General features: G+C 49.0%; 1 protein-coding gene across 1 annotated transcript in view; it reads right to left on the bottom strand.

Annotated features, from left to right (window-relative positions):
• Positions 1-18530, bottom strand: part of PLB1 (phospholipase B1) — a 144172-nt gene extending 125642 nt beyond the window's left edge. The window contains exon 1 of the mRNA XM_058682913.1: positions 18013-18530. The gene's annotated coding sequence lies outside the window, so the exon portion shown is untranslated. The remainder of the gene's footprint in view (positions 1-18012) is intronic.
• Positions 18531-18834: the final 304 nt, after the last annotated feature.

The raw sequence follows: 18834 nt of genomic DNA, 5'->3' as shown, positions 1-18834 counted from the left end.
GTTCCCATTGGTACCTATTTTAGGGAAGGCCCACAGCTTGAAGGGGAAGGTCCACACTAGAACTGTGGGAAGGAGTGGAACTGTCTCAGAATAAACTGCACCAGTGCCAATAATGCCCTGAGAATTGTCTTCCCCTGTGACTTTTCTAAAGTACCTACTTGTCCTCACCACGATGGCCTTCCATCACTCGCTCCTTCTGTGTGGAAATAGTCCTATGTCCCTGATGGGCTTCTTGAGGGAGAGGCTGGGCCTTTCTCTTCTTGACATTTGGCACCTGTAGAACCCCATTCTACCAGAGTACCTAGCTCAATGTCCTGTGCATAAGAGGCCCTCACCAAATCTTCGTTCATTGGTTGAGTATTCTTCAGAGGCAAAAAGACAACTGGTTTAACCAAGCCTGTCTTCTCCAAAACCCTTCCCAGTCACAGAAGTACAAGGAGGCTTAGGAATCTCCAATCGCAAATGTCATCCAGATTCCAACATTCCTACGTATACACAACGCAAGACTTGTGTGTACACACACGCAAAACATTGTCCAGTACAAGTAACTGAACTTATTTAGCTTCCTTTGGACAGAAGCTTTGCTTCTAATCAAATAAGAAGTTTAATTAAGGACTAAAAAGTAAGAGAGAAAATGGAGAAGGGACGAATGATGTGTCTTAAACAAAATACCATTTTCAAATATCCCAGCCTTGTTAATAAAAAAAGAACAACAGGGCAAATCCCAGTAGAATGTACACACCATGAGACCTGGCCTTCTTGTCCTTTGCTATATCCCAGAAGCTAGTACATTGCCTGTGGTAGCAGACATTCTCTAGATGTTGGATGAATAAATAAATAAATGAAAAGCAGAATAAAAGGAAAGGCACTAAAACTACTGTAACTACTAAAACTACAGCTCAATTTGGGGTGCCTGGGTGGCTTAGTTGGTTGAGTGTCTAACTTCGGCTCAGGTCATGATCTCACGGTTTGTGAGTTCGCGTCCTGCGTCAGGCTCTGTGCTGACAGTTCAGAGCCTTGAGCCTGCTTTGGATTCTGTGTCTCCCTCTCTCTCTGCCCCTCCCCCACTCATGCTCTGTCTCTCTCTGTCTCAGAAATAAATAAACATTAAAAAAAAGTTTTTTTAATATCAGCTCAACAAAATAGAATAGGTAAGATGAAAGGGGTAAAAATCATATTTTAGGATAGAAAACAGGAAAAAGAGAGGCACGTGGCCCCAATACCATGAAGCATGATGGGAAAAAAAAAAACAAAAAAGCAACATGGAGGCTCACAGCTCATGGCTCTTCCCTGAGGTCATGCTGTTATTCTCCTACATAGTGGTCTCAATCCTGGCTGCAGATTGGAATCGCCTGGGAGATAAGAAAAATACCTGTCCCTGTGCTTCACCTACTGACATTCAGAATTAATTGGTCTATGGTAGGACTTGGTCATTTAAAAAAATTTTTTTTTAATGTTTGTTTATTTTTGAGAGAGAGAAAGAGACAGTGTGAGCCAGGGAGGGGCAGAGAAAGAGGGAGACAAAGAATCTGAAGCAGGCTCCAGGCTCTGAGATGTCAGCACACAGCCCAATGTGGGGCTTGAGCCCATGAACTGTGGATCATGACCTGAGCCAAAGTTAGATGCTTAACTGACTGAGCCACCCAGGCACCCCAGGACTTGGTCATTTTTAAAGCTCACTGATGGATTCCGATGTGCAGAGCCAGGGCTGCCTGGTGCCCAGCACTGAGGGCTGAAGAAAGCTCCATCTCTGCTGCTGCAGATAAGCCAAAGGTCCACAGGGCATAGCCTGATGTCTGACAAACTCAGACTGACCTGGTGGCCTCTCTAGAGAGGAAACCCATAGGAAACCCATAGCAGTGGGTTATTGGGGGACTGGGACTTATCTCTCAGCAGTCAGAGAATGGGGAAAGGGCCAGATTCTGGTGTCTGGAGAGGCCCAGTCACTGAGAACCAGGATATATGAGCTAAATTTGCAGATCAATCATATTACCCATTATCATGTACAACCATTTCCTCTTCTTCATGTCTTGGTTTCCTGATTGGTGAGTTTGACAACATAAAGTCCATTATCTGTTATGCACTGTGAAGAATGGGACCATGGGTGGGGAAAGGGTAAGACGAGCTGTCTACCTCAAGCATACAGGATACTCTCCCAGCCATTACTGCAGAAATGGTACCATCCCTGGCTGACTACCATTCACAGATGGTGGGTATGAGGTCCCCACAGCCTGAGCTCTGACATCTTCTAAATCACAGCCATACTGCCTATTGGTCCCTCTTTCTCCTCTCCCTTCCACCATCTCCAGACTCTTGGCCCCCCCACCAGTGCTTTCCCAACTTCATGCCTCTCAGCACACAAATGGTGGTGATATTTGCATGGCACACAGGATGAGCAGACAGGACAATTTGTGGCCTGAGATGATCAGCTGGGGTCTGGGACAGCCCCAAGCCCTGCCCCTGGTGGGCCTGAAGGCTAGGGGGATCAATGTCTTTGCCCATCTGTACCTCTTAGTGCACCTACCTCTGGGTGAAGACTTAAATAGCATTTGGTGAGCACCTATTAGGTGTCAGGCATCTTGCTAATTGAACTCATAAATGTCATCTTTATTTAATACTAGCTATATTCCTCAAGGGGTTAAAAGTCTCAACTAAGTTCACTCAACTAGTAGTAAGCTGTAAAAAGGAGTTTCTGATCCAAGTCTTCTACCTCCATATCTGTTAGTTTCTCTCTGCATGACTGAGAGATGCTCCTGGTAAAATGGCCTTAAATGCCTCTTCTGGAGAGAAGCCCAGGAAAGGCTCTTCAGTCTGCACTGGTGGAGGGCAACCTATGACTCATGCACCCAGTTTGGCAGGGGAGTCTGGCAGTGTGACCATTCCCTCCTGGGAGATGAGTCTGAGAAGATCATCTGGCCTGACTACCACCCAGCCAGGGCCCAGGGCACTCACTATTCTGTGGAGGAAAAGTGGCTTCTCTTGGTGGAAGCACCAGAGGCATTGTCCTCCTTGGTATCACCTCCAGAGGACCAGAGAACCAAAAAGGCATGCTCTGCCCCATCCCAGCTGGTGGATCCCAGCCCAGCTATGACCTCCTCTCCCCTCCTGGGGAGAATCCCATCCAGAGGCAGGGAAGCGACAGGGATGAATGAGGTCAGAACTGGTCATCAGGCACATGGACCTTAATAGCCACCTAGTCAGTCCCTGCCACTCCCATTGCAAGGAGGAAACTGAGGCAAAGAAAGAGGCAGGGCCAGTCTGTGACAAGGGGCCTGAGCTAGGTTTTGGATTCCCTGATTCAAGCCTGTGCTCTTTCCCACTCATCATGTAGAGCTGAATCACCCTGACCACTTGCAGCAATGGAATTTCTAGTTTGATTTTACAGGTAAGAGACTAAAATCCCAGAGAGGATTAGTAACTTGCCCAAGGTTGCTCAGCTACTAAGGATAGCTTGCCCTCTTCACCACAGCCCAGCAATGGCCAAGTTCAAGCCAAAGGGACTTGGCATAGACCTCACACCAGCAGATACCACATAAGGCTCAGGGTCTGCATCTCCATTCTGAGAATGAAGATTCCATGGAGACAGGGTGGCCAATGTGGCCAGTAGACATTGGCACACAGGAGAAGCTCTTCCCTGGATCTTTTAGAGCTGAGACCCTACATGGTAGGCCTGGTGGAGCACTCTACCAACCAGCAGGATCCCAGGGAACTTCTGCTATGTGGCTAATTTTTCCATTAGTCAATTCCCTTTGAGCCCTGTCCATGAGAAATGTGATCTGTTCTTTAAATCCAAAGGGAGCAACCAAAGTCCCCCAGACTTTTCTGGAAATCTCACATGTTTCAGACCATGCTAGGAAGCTCCTGGCTCCTACCATCCCAACCATCATGCGCCAACCCCGACATGTCTCCCTGACCTGTGTTCAGAACAGACCCCCTGCTTTGGAAGGCTTCTCCTGGACTAGGAGTCCAGAGAAGGAAGACAGCCTCTCTACCACCTGCCATGGTAGCTTACCAGCTAGGGACATCCCTCCATCCATACTGCCACTATGGAATGGGGCCTCTGGGCCTTTGGCTGTGGGCAGAGGATTGCTGTGACATGGCATCACCTGCTTGCTACCAGGCTAGGCTATCAGCCCCCACACCCACGCTGCACATGGTGTTAATAGCTTTGATAATGATGATGATGCACAGGTGTGCTTACTTGCCAGCTCCCTGGGCAGGCCCACTGTTTGCCTTTGATGACACCACCTAGGGAGAGGACTATGGGAGGGGAGAGGGTAAGACTGGCCTTCTGTCCCACAGCCCTCAGGCAGGTGATCCAACTGGGCTGGGCTGGGGAGGCGGGGGCACCGTGGAATCTGTGCTGAGCTCTGGCCTTCAGGATAGTTAGGCTGGTTCAGTAGACACCTCGGGTTGTTTCCCAACTGCTCCATCCTGAGGGAATGCCTGTGCCTCTGCCTCTGGGCATTGCTGAAGCAAGCCAGCTTATTGTTCCTTTCTTGTGGGTTCAGGAAGGGCCTTGTTCGTAACTGGAGGGTTAGCACTCAAAAGAGAAAACATGAGGAAAAAGAATTTTCAAATTCCATATTTTCTCCATTCTAACCCACACACGTTTTCATACTATAACATTCCTGAAAAGAGACTCTATCTTATAATCCACAAAAATGTTTAGAAACTTGTCCCAGATCACACAGAGAGCAGGTGGTGAAGCCAAGTATAAATGTTTAATACTGTTTTTTTCTGCTCCAAAAGCCAGTTCTCTTAACCTGAGATACTTCTTTATTTTTGTTTCTTTCATTTTGTTCCTCCATCAACCTTGGGAAGCCTTCTAGGGGCATGTGTGACCAGGAACATGCAGGGATATGGGCCTTGATCTCAGGCTTTTCAGAGGGCAGCTGGGATCTTGGCATGGTCTCTGTGGGAATCCCGGATGTCTCCTTCCACTCCCACTCATTTCTTCTTTGCTTCTGGGAGCCACCTCGAGCCAAGTTTCCAATTCTTCCCCTCTGTTGACATTGAGATCCATGTTTTGTGAACCAGAATGAGGCTCCAAATTTTTGAAATTTAACATCTCTTCTGGCACCAATCCCCAGAGCCTGGCCACCCCAATCCTCCACCCACCCCAGCCCTGAAGCGACCTTTCAAAACACCTTGCACTCATCTCCACCCCCACTTCAGTAGGTGTGGTGTCTGCTCCCACCACTTTATCAGAAATGTTCTATAGTCAACAATTTGTTCAATCCAATGGATAGTGAGGTCCTCAGATTTCATCTTACTTGACATCTTAGTGACATTTGACAGCTGACCTCTACCCCATTCTCAGATAACTGCCCTTGGTCTCCATGTGTCTAGTTTCCAGGTTTCTTCTTCCCAGGTATACCTTCTCAGTCTCCATCCCCAGCCCCTCCTCTGCTGCTGGAGCTCCTCAGATCTCTGGCATGGACCCCCCTGTCTCTGTCTCTCAAGGTGATCTCACATACCTACACCCCCATGGCTTCATTTAAAATCGATGCACTGATTCCTACACTTCAATTTCCAGCCAGCCCTCTGTTCTAACCTTCAAACCCTGTAAACTCGTTCAATGACTCAACATCTCCACTTTGATGCTTCATAGGCACCTCAAACTCAAAGAGTTGGGAACTGAATGTACGATCCTCCTTTACCCATCTGCACCCCTAAAGGAAAGGGCTATAGTGGTTGTAGACAGACCCAAGAATAATCCGTGAAAACTCTTTCTCCTTAGCCTCAACAGATCATCAATTGCTGAGTCCCATTAATTTTATATCCCAAATCACCTCGTGAACCCATTTACCATTCTCCATCTTCACTGCCCCAACCTGGACCCAGGCCGCCATCTCTGCTCCCCAGAGTGGCTACAAGAGCTGTTCCTAAGTCTACTCTTTATTTTCTACCCCCCCAGAAGCCTGATGATCTTTTCAAAGGGTGAGCCCATTGTCACACCCTTGCATAAACCCTCAATAGCATCCCACAGCCCTTTGGACAAAGTCCAACCATCTTGGTATGGTTTAGAAGGCCCTGATTTCCTTCTCCTCCTTAGCCTCATGCCCCACTCCCCCCTTCTTCCCTGACCCCATGCCCACTGGGCTCCTTTCACTTCCCTGAACATGTTATTCTTTCTGCCACCTCAGAGCCTTAACACAGGCTGTTCTCTCTGCTTGGAACTCAGGCCAGGCCAACCTCCTTCCCATTTCTTGACCTCACTGACTCTCCTTCCAGGCTCAGTGTAAATATTTCTTCCCAAAACACTTTCTCAAACCCAGCCAATGTAAGACCCTGTCTCATGCTCCCCTGGCCTCCCGTGCTTGTCCTCCAATACTCTGAACAAGCAATTACAAGTGTGCTAAGTCTATCCTGTCTGTCCAACCATGAGCTCTAAGATGGTAAGAACCAAATGGTTCCCTGCTGTGTCCCCAGCATTTAGCACAGGGCCTGACACCAGCAGGTGCTCATCAATTGCTGCATGGATGACAACGTCCAGCCTTGCTCCAGTCACTCCTCCAGGGCCCCCAGTGAACAGAATCAAGTCCTACCTCATAGTAGGTGAACCACTCCTGCCCTCTCTGAAGCTCTTCTACACCACTTACTTCTTCTTGTCTGGTATCCCCAAACTGGCCAGATGGAGCTGTCTCTTTTGCTGGAGAGGGTATCGCCCACGCTTCATTCTCTTTGTAACCTGCATGGTCCTTAACATAATGGCTTTGGACACAGTAGGAAACTATCTCAAGAACTGCACTCTTGGGACCAAGAACAACACATTGCTGTAAAGGAAGGGGGCCCTGCTTGGCCTCTGCTTGGCCCAGATGTCCTCCTATGCACCTTAAGAGTTAAGAAATCTCTTAAAATAGTCCTCCTAAAACAAACAAACAAACAAACGTCAAGTCTTATAAATTATGGATAGCAAACCAATCAAGGACTGCCAAATGTACTTGAAGGTCGATTAAAACCTCCCATTTCCAAAAATCGCCCCTCCCCCCACTAACACACACTAGTAAACTGCGTGCTTGTCAGTCAGTGACTGTCAGTATTTCCTTTTTTTTTTTTTTTCCTCTCTAAAACTTACTCTCCTTTCTGATACCTTTGAACCCCTGCTGAAATGTAAGTGATTACAGATGGTCCCCTTGGGCTGTGAGTTTATAAATAAACAGCCTTGGCTAATTTTATCTCTGGTCCTGTTTGAATTTTGGCTGTGATCTTGGTGCTGCGGCTCAGATATAGGCTGACCTGCTTGTTGCTGGGGCCCTTGGCCCTTGGCCAGGTGTGGTGCTCACCGAGGCCTCTGTAACCTCACTGCCCATGGACCCTGAGGTCTGCGCTGGACCTCAAGTCCGCTCTGTTGCCAGTGAGCTCCTTGATTGTTTCATTCATTTGTCAAATCCTGGGTGTTTATGTTTGGTTAATGTTCCCTTTGAGGGTTGTGTCCTTGGTGACTTGCTTCTGCCTGTCCCTTTGTTTTGTCCTATGTCCTTAAGTGTTGCTTCGTCAGGAGGAGGAGAATCACAGAGTGGAACACGGGCACCGTTCCTATAAGCTGGCTGTTGAAGCCGGCCTCACAGACTGGAGACCTGACTGTTCTCCCCAGGCCAGCAGGCTCTGAGGACAAACTATGCTGTAGGTCACCAATAAAACTGGATGAGGGTGTCCTCTCATCCTGGCCATTTGTCCTGAGAGCTTGGCTTTGACTCAGAGAGGGCATTCTCCCTCTCCAGAAATGATGTCTTACCAGCTCTCTGGTCCATTAGGTTAGGGGCCCAAGACACAGGTCGTATGAACAGTTTCTACTGACTGTAACTTTCACCTGACAGTCACCGAGAATTTTCTCTATCTAACCCGTGTCCCTCTCTGGGAAAAACTGCTTCTTACAGGCACCCCCATTCCTGCTATAACCCCTATGCTTCTCCCAATGGCAGAACTCCACCAAAGATGATTTGGTCCTGCAATGGACACTTGGAGGAACACTTAATTTAAGTAGAACTGCTCATTTGAGAGGTGCCTTAGAACAAAAGCAGAATAAAATTCCTCAGGCCCAATGAGCACCCTTTTGTGACTGGCACCCTGATGTTTCTAAACAGAATACTAAAATGCCGGTTCTGTAAAGAATTTTTTCTTTCAAGTCTAAATAAGGAATTTGATGACCAAGTATAAAGCTTTCTGGGATAAAACTGCCTCCCTCATTAAACCCCCACCTTCTAGCACCTCCTACTCTTTAACATACCCTCCCCTCCACTTCCACATGGTTCTGACCTCAATCCCCTCCACTTCGTCCATCCTCTTGCCTGGATCCCTTGCCGTTTCTTAACAAGCCCCCTGACACTCCAAAACATTAGTTTCCTTTAAAAATCTCATCCTAATTGAGAATCACAAATGCCTTTAACCATAGAGTTTAAACCCTGGTCTCAGCAGAACTAAGAGCTATTGTCTGAAATGTCCCCAAATCCTGATTAAGAGAGACACCTCTTTACTGAGGAATTCAGAATCTGCCAGGGACCTTATAATCCAGGACTTCCAAATCTCTGCCAACGAATTGACATGTTGGTACGGAGATCAAATGCTAAATTATCAATGAGAAAAGCTGAATAGACTGATCCAGGGTCAAACTTGAGGGATCCCACAGGCACACGAAACCAGCAAGCCTCAGGGGGGCCCAGAAAATAGGTCGGAGTTTACTAAAGGCAACTTCTGGGACCTTCCCTGTAAAAATAGATCTGAAATCAAGAGCAGGAGAAGACAAGCCAGAGTCAGGGAGAAAATATTTACAAAAGACATGTTTGGTGTGGGACCATTATCCAAAATATATAAAGAACTCGTAAAACTCAGCAGTAGGAAAATGAACAACCTGATCAAAAAATGGGCAAAAGATCTGAGCAGATACCTCACCAAAGAAAATACGTGGATGGCAAATAAGCATATGAAAAGATGCTCACCCTCATGTTATTAAGGAAATGAAAACTAAATCTACACACACGTATCAGAACGGCCAAGATCCAGGACACTGACGACACCAAATGCTGGTGACGATGTAGAACAGCAGCAAGTCTCCTATGTTGCCGGTGGAAATGCAAAATGGTGCAGCCACTTGGAAGACAGTTTCTTGCAAAACTAAACATATTCTTACCAGACATACCTGCAATCACACCCCTTGGTATTTACCCAAAAGAGTTGAAAACTTAAGTCCACACAAAAACCTGTACATGGTTGTTTATAGAAGCTTTATTCATAACTGCTAAAACTTGGAAGCAATCAAGATGTCCTTCAGTAGGTGGATGGAGAAATAAATTGTGGTCCATCCAGACACTGGAATATCATACAGCGCTAAAAACAAAGAAGCTCGCGAGCCAGGAAAAGACATAGAGGAAACTCAAATGTGCATCACAAAGTGAAAGAAGCCGATCTGAAAAGGCTGTGAGCTGTATGATTACAACTGCATGACATTCTGGAAAAGGCAAAACTATGGATACAGTAAAAAGATCAGTGGTTGCCAGGGGGGAGGGGGAAGGGAGGGATGAATAGGCAGAACACAGAGGGTTTTTAGGGCAGTGCTACTATAATGGTGGATACATGTCATTATCCATCTGTCAAAACCCCAGAATGTACACCAAGAGTGAGTCCTAATGAAAATTGTGGACTCGGGGTGATCGTGATGTGTCTGTGCAGGCTCTTGGACTGGAACAGATGTATCACTCTGGTGGGGGATGTTGATGGTAAGGAAGCCTTGTGTGTGAGGGTGGGGTAGGGGGGAAGGGAAACTGTTTTCCTCTCCGTTTTGCTGTGAACCTAAACCTGCTCTACAAAATAAAGTCTATTTAAAAAATTAAATAACATAAAAATTATTGGGTCGCAATTTGGTCTTCTAAGCAGAGAAAAAATGAATCGAAAAGAGATTTTAGAGACAGGAAATGACCTTTCAACAAGGTTCAGGAGTCCCTTTCAGAGCCACGTCCTCTCATCTTACTCTGTAAATAGATTAAACCTGAAATCAGAGACCTGGTTTGCAAACAAAAGCAGACTGGGCGATAGCCCCACTGTCTAAATTAAAACACACAGCTGAATATTTTAAAAGGGGGAAGGAAATGGGAAAAAATAGATACAAACACGGAGGGAGGGAGGGAGGCAAACCACAAGAGACTATTAAATATAGAGAACAAACTAAGAGTGGATGGAGGGGGAGAGGGAAAATGGGTGATGGGCACTGAGGAGGGCACTCGTTGGGATGAGCAGTGGGTGTCGTACATAAGCCACTTTGACAAATTATATTCATAAAAAATAATAATAAATTAAATTAAAAAATAAGTAAAAGGACTTTGGAATAGAAACAACATAAAACGTAATTTTAAAAATGCGTGACTTTGCAGATAAAACAATTAGGTGCTCCTAATTCTAATTAACCCCCCCTGTCGATCAAGATGCCTGTAAATACTGTAAACAGCAGGGACACTGGAAAAAAGAAAAAAGACTGAGCTTATCTACCCTGTCTTGTTAGAGGAAATGCCCTTCCTCCGATCTATTTCAGTTGCCTAGAGGCAGGCATGTTCCCAGGTGACAGCTTCCTGCCCTAAATTCCTCAAGGCTTGGCTCAAACCTGGAAAAGGTCTGGAGGCAGACGTGGAAACTGCAGCCTCCTGTTGGAATCACCCTGGGCCAACTGTTGCTGAAATTACGAAATTACACAGGAGCGCCTGCTCTGAGGCTGAACCTCAGAGGCCTGGCCAGCCCTTTGCCTGATGGCATCTGGGCTCAAGGCACTCTGGGCTGGGACGATGCCCCCGGACCTCCCCAGCAGCCCTGCACGGCCCTGGCGCACCGGGCTGCTTTGCACCTGAGTTTCCAGGCACCCTCTCAGACCGACCTCAGTTGAGCACTAGTTGGCTGAAGGTTAGCATGGAAATAGGGGGGTCAAAAGGGACATTAGAATCGAAAGACAACAAGGAGTGCCTGGGTGGCTCAGTCGATTAAGTGTCTGACTTCGGCTCAGGTCATGATCTCATGGTTTGTGAGTTTGAGCCCCATGTTGGGCTCTGTGCTGACAGCTCAGACCCTGGAGCCTGCCTTGGATTCTGTGTCTCCTCCTCTCTCTGCTCCTCCCCCACTTGTGCTCTGTCTCTGTCTCTCAAAAATAAATAAATGTAAAAAAACATTTTTTTTTAAAGAATTGAAAGAGAACGTGAGGAGCTACTACTCAAAACACAGGCTAGCAACAGTGGAGTCACCTGGGAGCTTGTTAGAAAGGTGGAATTGCAGGCTGGCCCAGACAGCCTGGATCAGTTTTGTGTGCACACTGCAGTTGAGAACAATGGTTCTCAACCATTGCTCCCTATCGGAATGTCCCGGGGCTCTTTAAAAAAAAAAAATGACAGATGGGGGAGGGTGTGTGTGGGTGGCTCAGTTGGTTAAGCCTCTGACTCTCGATTCCGGCTCAGGTCATGAACCCATGATTCGTGGGTCAAGTGATTCGTGGGTCAAGTCGGGCCCATGCTGATAGTTCAGAGCCTGCCCGGGATTCTTTCTCTCTCTCTGCCCTTCCCCCTCGCAGGCACGCCCCCACAAATGTACCCCACCCCCCTCCTGAAATAATAAATAAACAGATGAAAGAGCCCTGTCCCAGACCAATGGAATCAGAAGACCTAGGAGTGGGGCCCAGGCACTGTTTTCATTGTTGTCTATCTTTTGTTTGTCTTATTGAGGAGGTGATTCAGCTGAGCACCCAGAGTTGAAAACTACTGGCTTCTCACCCCTTTTGTTTTCGACAAGGGGAAACAGAAAGGAGGGAGGAGGTGGGTTCTCTCAGAGACATGACTGTGGTCAAACCCAGGGATCCTGACAGCTAATGCGAGCTGTCCTCACTGCCTCGATTGTCCCTAGGCCCTCTTGAATACTGACATCTGCCAGGTAGATCCTGCAGCATTCCGGTCTTTTCAACAATGTGTCCCTTGTGAAAGTCCTGGAAATTTAAAATCGTCCATCAGTAAGGGCACAGCTGAAAAAGGTGTGGTACGGCCACACTACCGAATACAACAGAGTAATGGAAAGGATGGGGTGACCCACACCTACCAACCGAGCTTTTCAAGGTATAATGTTGAGTGAAGAAAGTGAGGAGCCCAAAGGTATGTACAGTGAGAGATCTTTCTTCTAAAAAGAATAAACAAAAATAACCAACAAAATATGATATGGGTTTCCTATGGGAAACCATACACGCACATGTATGTGAGTGTGGATATGTATTAAATATAGAGGAAAAGACCTATAAGGATATTTTAAAAGTCATACCAAGTTATATCAGTACTACATGAGGCTTGGTGGTCCAAGGGGTCATTATCTTTATCATTACAGTTTTATTTATCTTTTTAAAATTTTTATTTTATTTGTATTGATTAAAAAAAATTTTTTTATGTTTATTATATATAGAGAGAGACAGAGCATGAGCAGGGGAAGGGCAGAGAGAGAGGGAGACACAGAATCCAAAGCAGGCTCCAGGCTCTGAGCTGTCAGCACAGAGCCAGACGCGGGGCTCGAACTCATGGACTGTGAGATCATGACCTGAGCTGAAGTCGGACGCTTAGCTGACTGAGCCATCCAGGCGCCCTGAGAGTGTTTCTTTCTTACTAGTCAATTAATGGACTATATCTCCTCTAAAAGAGTGAATATTTTGCGCCTGAAGGACTTTCCCTACCTGAGACAGGTCTGATGCTCCAAAGCACGCCAGTGGCCAGCAGTTCTGGATTTTCTGGAAACGTGCGTGGCCATTCCATTTTGCCTGAGGAACATCTACAGCTAACACACTGTCCACATCCCAGGACGGGTCCCTGCGAAGCCCCCAGCTCAGCCTCACCCTGGTCATCTGGATCTCAGGGGCATCTCCATGGCGGAAGCTGAGGCACTCCCCTCTGGAATGCCGTCACCCACATTGGTGAGGAATGAGGCTTGGGGACCATCGAGGGCCCACAAAGGCCAGTGGTTCATCCCACCATGTTCCTGATGATCTGTGATGAGACTATAACCCACACATTTCTCTCAATCATTCATTTATTTATTTATTTATTTATTTATTTATTTTTATTTATATGTTTATTTTTGAGAGAGAGAGAAAGTGAGAGAGAGAGAGAGAGAAAGAAAGCACATAAACAGGAAAGGGGCAGAGAGAGAGGGAGACACAGAGTCTGAAGCAGGTTCCAGACTCTGAGCTGTTAGCACAGAGCCCGAGGGGCGGGTGGTGGTGAGGGGGTGAGGTGGGGGGCGCTGGAACTCACCGAGAGAGATCATGACCTGAGCCGAAGTCGCATGCTCAACCGATTGAGCCACCCAGGTGCCCCATTTATTGATCTTGTTCTAAGTTTATGTATTTATTTGGAGAGAAAGAGAGAGTGTGAGAGTGAGTGGGAGGAGGAGTAGAGAGAGAGAAAGAGCTTGTGCCTCTTGCTCTGGACCCTACTTTCCTTACCTCCTGCCTCAACGTTTTTATACATCCCTGCCTGTTATGACGTTCGTGGAATAGGAGGATACCTGGGACTCTTCCATATGTCTTGACATTTGGGCAGAGCCCCCAATAGCCAAGAATAACTGAGCAGGTGCCAAACATGCCACTTCCTAACTTGGGGACCACCTCTGCCGTTTGAGAAAGAGTCTGAAATCAATCGTGCCACTATCAGCCCGTGCCCCACCTCCAGGCCCTCCGGAGATTGACGGTCACATCGTCAGGCTTTCCCGGAAGGGCAGTCATCTCTGGGTTGTGCATCACCCCGACTTTCCAGCCCGGGGGTAGGGGGCCTCAAAGAATTTGACAGGTGTCTCCTGGATTTGAGGAGCACAAGAAGTGGTATGTAACCCCTGAAAAGCCTCAGTGTGAGCGAGGTGCCTGGGAGAGGTGTGTTTCCAGGATGTTGGAAAACCTCACTTCTCCCAGTGTCTCCTTGATTCTGCCTATCGCACACTTCTGACACCCAGTGTGGGGCAGGGGCGTTCCCACACCAAGCAGAGGAACCGCCAGAGGGAAGAGGGTGCGGAACTTCCATGCCCTCTCTGGGCACACCACTTTCCCCAAATTGCCATGTTCTCACCAACCTGGAAGCTCTCCAGACCCCCATCCTTTTGCATTTTTACGGAGGCTTCAGGATACAGACACGATTGATTAAGTCATTGGTCGTTGGTAACTGAACTCAGTTTCCAGCCCTTCTCCAGTCCCGAGAGGTGGGGCGGGCCAGCGGGGAGTGAAAGTGCCAACCCTCTGATCACGTGATCGGTTTCCCATGGCAACCAGCCCCCAGCCTAAGGGGACCTAGGGGCTCTCCAAAACTCACCTCGTTAACATAACAAAAGATAACCCTTAATCCCTCACCACACTTAGGGAATTCCAAGGGGTTTAGGAGCCCTGTGCCAGGAACGGAGATGAAGACTAAATCTGTGTTTCTTATAAATCACAATATCGCGCACGCTTTGGATCCCACGGAAGAGGACCACAAAGGGATGAGGTGAGGACTGGTGGCGCCACAGAGATCCTGTGTGACCGGCCAGGAGACCTGGCCCAATGTCAGGAAACCACATATAAAAGAGCCTCAGTGACAAGAGACGCTCTAAAGTGACCACAGACTCCCCCACAAGGGGACCTGGCTCTGCAGTCAGCCGGACCTTCGGGCACTAATGCCACACAGGCTGTGAAACGTGAGGCAGGCCCTTCCCTGCCCTCAGCCCTTCCCCGCTCTGACCTCCACCCAGGAGCAGGCTCGCCGTCCTAGGCACGCTGGGGATGGACTCGGGAGAACTAGCTTGTTTTCCTCTGCACCTGCAACTTCCCCTGCCTGACTCTGTGAGGGAGACACTTTGGAGGAAAAGGAGCTTGGAGTTCTGAGATCCCACTGGCAAGGTATTTATCACAAGACAATGGCCAGAACGGTGAGCGGTGCTTGCCTGAGTTTCCCTGCAGGGAAAAATGGATCCAGAGAAATGTTTGCCGGGGCTCACAAGAGAAAATGAAGGTACTTTCCCCTGATGTCATGTGTCCCTGCTCGCTCCCTCAGCAAAGCTTTCTCCCTGGGTTTTCACGTGCTAACTTGGGTTAGCAGCCTGCGCTTCAGCGAACATGAACACGAACTGAGCTTCCTCCAGGTGTCAAACCTGGGCCTTATCTTTATCTCTTGTGGTTCCATGCCGCAGCCCAGCTTGAGTGATCTGAACATCTTTCCCTGTCACATTTGAAGAGTTTAAAATCGGGTGTCACAAAAGCGCCGGACTGGCCCCGCAAACCTTCCAGGTACCAGACCCCACGCAGTGTGCCGCCTAGGAACCCGGCCAGCCCAAGGGCCTCTGCACCAACAGCACCTGGAGACCTTTCCCCTCCCTGCCCTGGCCATGCTGAGCCTCTCTCCTGTAGCCCCTCTCAGCCTCTTCTGCCAGTAAGTCCCCACCCGCTGAAAGTCCCCAAGGCTCCCTGTAATTGTCCTAGTAGGCGGGTGTCTTGAAGGAAGATGTGACTGAGTCTCCAATGTGTGACACGATTTAGAGAGAACTAAGGGCCACCCACCTTGTAATAAGGGCTCCACGCAGACTTTCCCTCTTCCTTTCTCATGCTGGTAGGAAATATTTTTTTTCCCTCAATTCAAGGCCAAGTCCCTAGGCCATCATCTTCTTCCCCTGTAACCAGAACCTCCCTGGAGCCTTGTGCTCCAGGCCTTCACTCTGCCTCCACTGCCCTGGATGCTGGGTCCAGCGGCTCACACCTTGCCTATCACAGGAACAACACGCATCCGCCCTGCATAGCATGGTGACTGGAACCCAGGAGTGTTATCCCCGAGTAAGCCCCAAGGGTCAGCACATATTTCCTGAGCTACATCTACATGCCAGGTGAGGCCCCTGACCTCAAGAAGCTTATATTCTAGGCAGGCAGGGGGCATTGGTTTCACAAATGAATGTGAAATGACAGTATGGAGGGCATCAGGTGACCGGATGCCCTCTCCCAGGCTCGTTTCAAGGCTCTGTGGTTGGCAGGATCTCAGGGGAAATCCAGGAAGGGAAAGGCCAGGTGGCCACAATGCAGAGCGAAGGCAGATGTAGGTGGGAGAGGTAGGCCTTGGTAGCATCTGGGCCTTTGTCCTAAGAGAAACCAGAAGCCAATAAAGTGTTTTAAGGGATTGGGAGGAGGGGAGGGGTGTGAAAGGATCTACTTACTGTTTTAAAAAGGTGACTGATGCTCTTTGGAGAATGGATGGCAGGGAGAAAAGGGAGGGAGCTGGGAGCCCAGTCCCTCTGAGCGGGAGGTGGAGGGGACTTGAAGCAGGCTGGCAGTGGTGGGAGGTGCAGAGATGTGGGTAAAGAGGTGCTCAGGGTAAAACTGATGGCTTGTGTGTAAGAAGGGAGGAGAGGCGGTGCTGGGTTTCCAGCCTGGGCCCTTCCCCGGGCCTGGACGGCAGATGATGTGCTGAGCAGGGATCACTGGGCAGGGATAGGGTTTGGGGAAGAGCGCTGAGGGAAGTCACAAATTCAGGTCTGGATGTACTGAGCGTGAGGTGCCTTTAGGACACACGCGCAAGAGGCACCCAAGAGGCAGGAAATTAGGTGGTTGGGAAACTCAGAAGAGAACGGGGAGCCAGAGCTCTGCAGGAATCAGAAGTGGTCCTTCCTGTGGCCGGTGGCTTCGTCTGCCAAGGAAGGGGGGAGGAGAGGGAGAAAAAAACCAGGTGACTGCATCCTGAGGCACTCTGAGGGCTAGAGAGGAAAAACACCTGCAAAGGAGATAAGGAAAGACTGGCCAGAGAAGTAGGTTTGGGTCTGGGAGAGAGACGTTTCCAAAATGGGGAATGCTACAGACGGTGGGGTCTGAGGCCTGGAAAACTGAGTTGTAGCAAAAGAGGGTCATTGTTGCTCATAGTGGTGTTTCTGAGGGACTCTGGGCACCTGTGCCCCACCCAGGGACTGCCATTTGCCTGACAGTGGAGTAAGGAGGTTGGATCAGCACCACGGTCCCCACAGCTTAGAATTGCTCCAGAGTGGGGCGCCTGGGTGGCGCAGTCGGTTAAGCGTCCGACTTCAGCCAGGTCACGATCTCGCGGTCCGTGAGTTCGAGCCCCGCGTCAGGCTCTGGGCTGATGGCTCGGAGCCTGGAGCCTGTTTCCAATTCTGTGTCTCCCTCTCTCTCTACCCCTCCCCCGTTCATGCTCTGTCTCTCTCTGTCCCAAAAATAAAATAAAAAATGTTGAAAAAAAAAAAAAATTTAGAATTGCTCCAGAGAACCATCAAGGTGGAGGCATGCTTCAGCCTCTCTGTGCCCAACTCCCCTCCCATGCTCGACCATGTCTTCTGGGTCGGTGTGGGGGCTACAGTCCTGGAGCCACAGGGTCTGTGTGCGGGGGGAAGGGAAATTCCTTCTGTGAACCAATTTCAGGTGTTATGCGAGAGACGGGAAAATGTAAGATGTGATCCCTGTCCTCAGAGACTTTGTCATCTCTGTGGGGACATAAGATGAACATATACAAAAAATGAAATCTAGAGACTCTAAGTGAGAGGAAGGACTACACAGATGCACACTAAGCCATCAGGCGAAAGAGCAGGCAGCAGACCCACAAGGGAAAGCTGCTTGGAGTAGGCAGAGAAAGGTGTGTAAGAAGCTGAGTGTGCTAACCGGAGGAGTGTGAGCTAAGTCACGGAGGTTAGCCAGGAGCGGACGGATAAGGGCTTGGCCTGGCAGGCCTGACTGTGTGGGATGGGGATTCCGGAGATGGGGTGGTGTGGGCATAGCTGCTCCCATCTGGGTCAAGGGTGCTGGCCCAGTGGTTCTCCAGCACTGCAGATCCAGTGCCACACAGGACAAGCAAAAGCAGGTATCATCCTGTAGGAACCTGTTCCCCAGAGTCACTTCTGCTGTGACCAAGAAGCACAGACTCACAGACACAACACATCCTGGGCAGGACTGGGTCTGAGGGAACCCTCTGAGTACTGACGGTGTGGTTCTCACCAGACCCTGTCCCTTCTTCGTCCCTCCGACCAACCCAACAGAAAGTCGTTTCTCACCTTGACCATCCACGGGCCCTTCTTCCTCTTCTCCTCGGCCCCACTCCTGGCCTGTCTCTCTCCTCCCCGAGGTGGTGGGGGCTGCAGGCTCCTCCCTGAGGTCTGCCGGCTGCACCTTCAGGCCAGGACAAGCTTCTCTGGGCGGCTCGTCTCTAAGAAACTCCACTGCCCACATGAAGGGGCAGCTCCTCCCCTTTCTTCCTGCCTCCAGCTCGCATCTCCAGAATGTTCTCCTTCCTCCAGTCTTGGTTTGCTTCTTCCCTCCTCTGTCCTCATTTCCTTTCTTTGTCATCAGGCCTCTTCCCTCCACCAGTGGTTCCTGTGGCCTCTGGAAGGGGCACCAGCCCCAGGCCCAGGCCCTGCATACCTAAACCTTCCCTCTGGCCTTATCCTCAAAGATGCCCTTTGAGCACATTTCTGGTACCACACTGCCTCTGCACCTTTCCTCAGGCTGCACTTTCCTCCTGACAAGGCTCCATCTGACAAGCTCCTTCCCACCCTCCAGATTCATTTCAAACCCATCTGTCCCACATGGCAGCCAAGCAAAATGCATAAGAGAATGTACTTTGGACTCAGAGATATCTGACCTTCATCTCTGTTTGGCCTTTTTCCAGCTCTGTGTCCCTGGGCAAGTTACCTCATGTCTTCTGAGCCTGTTTCCCAATCTATAAAAGGAGGGGACGATAAAATGAAATTCTCTATGTGAAGTGCTCAGCATGGCACCTGGCTGCTGGCAGGTTCTCAGAAATGCTCACTATACGGCTTGTTTCCAGGCCCCTCCCACCAGCTGTGCTCTCATCCTCCTGTGAGGCTCCTGAACAT

Source organism: Neofelis nebulosa, chromosome 9 (genome assembly GCF_028018385.1).
Source record: "Neofelis nebulosa isolate mNeoNeb1 chromosome 9, mNeoNeb1.pri, whole genome shotgun sequence".
Classification (NCBI taxonomy): Eukaryota; Metazoa; Chordata; class Mammalia; order Carnivora; family Felidae; genus Neofelis; species Neofelis nebulosa.
Note: the sequence above shows the minus strand (reverse complement) of the source record. Positions and strands in the feature narration are given on the sequence as shown.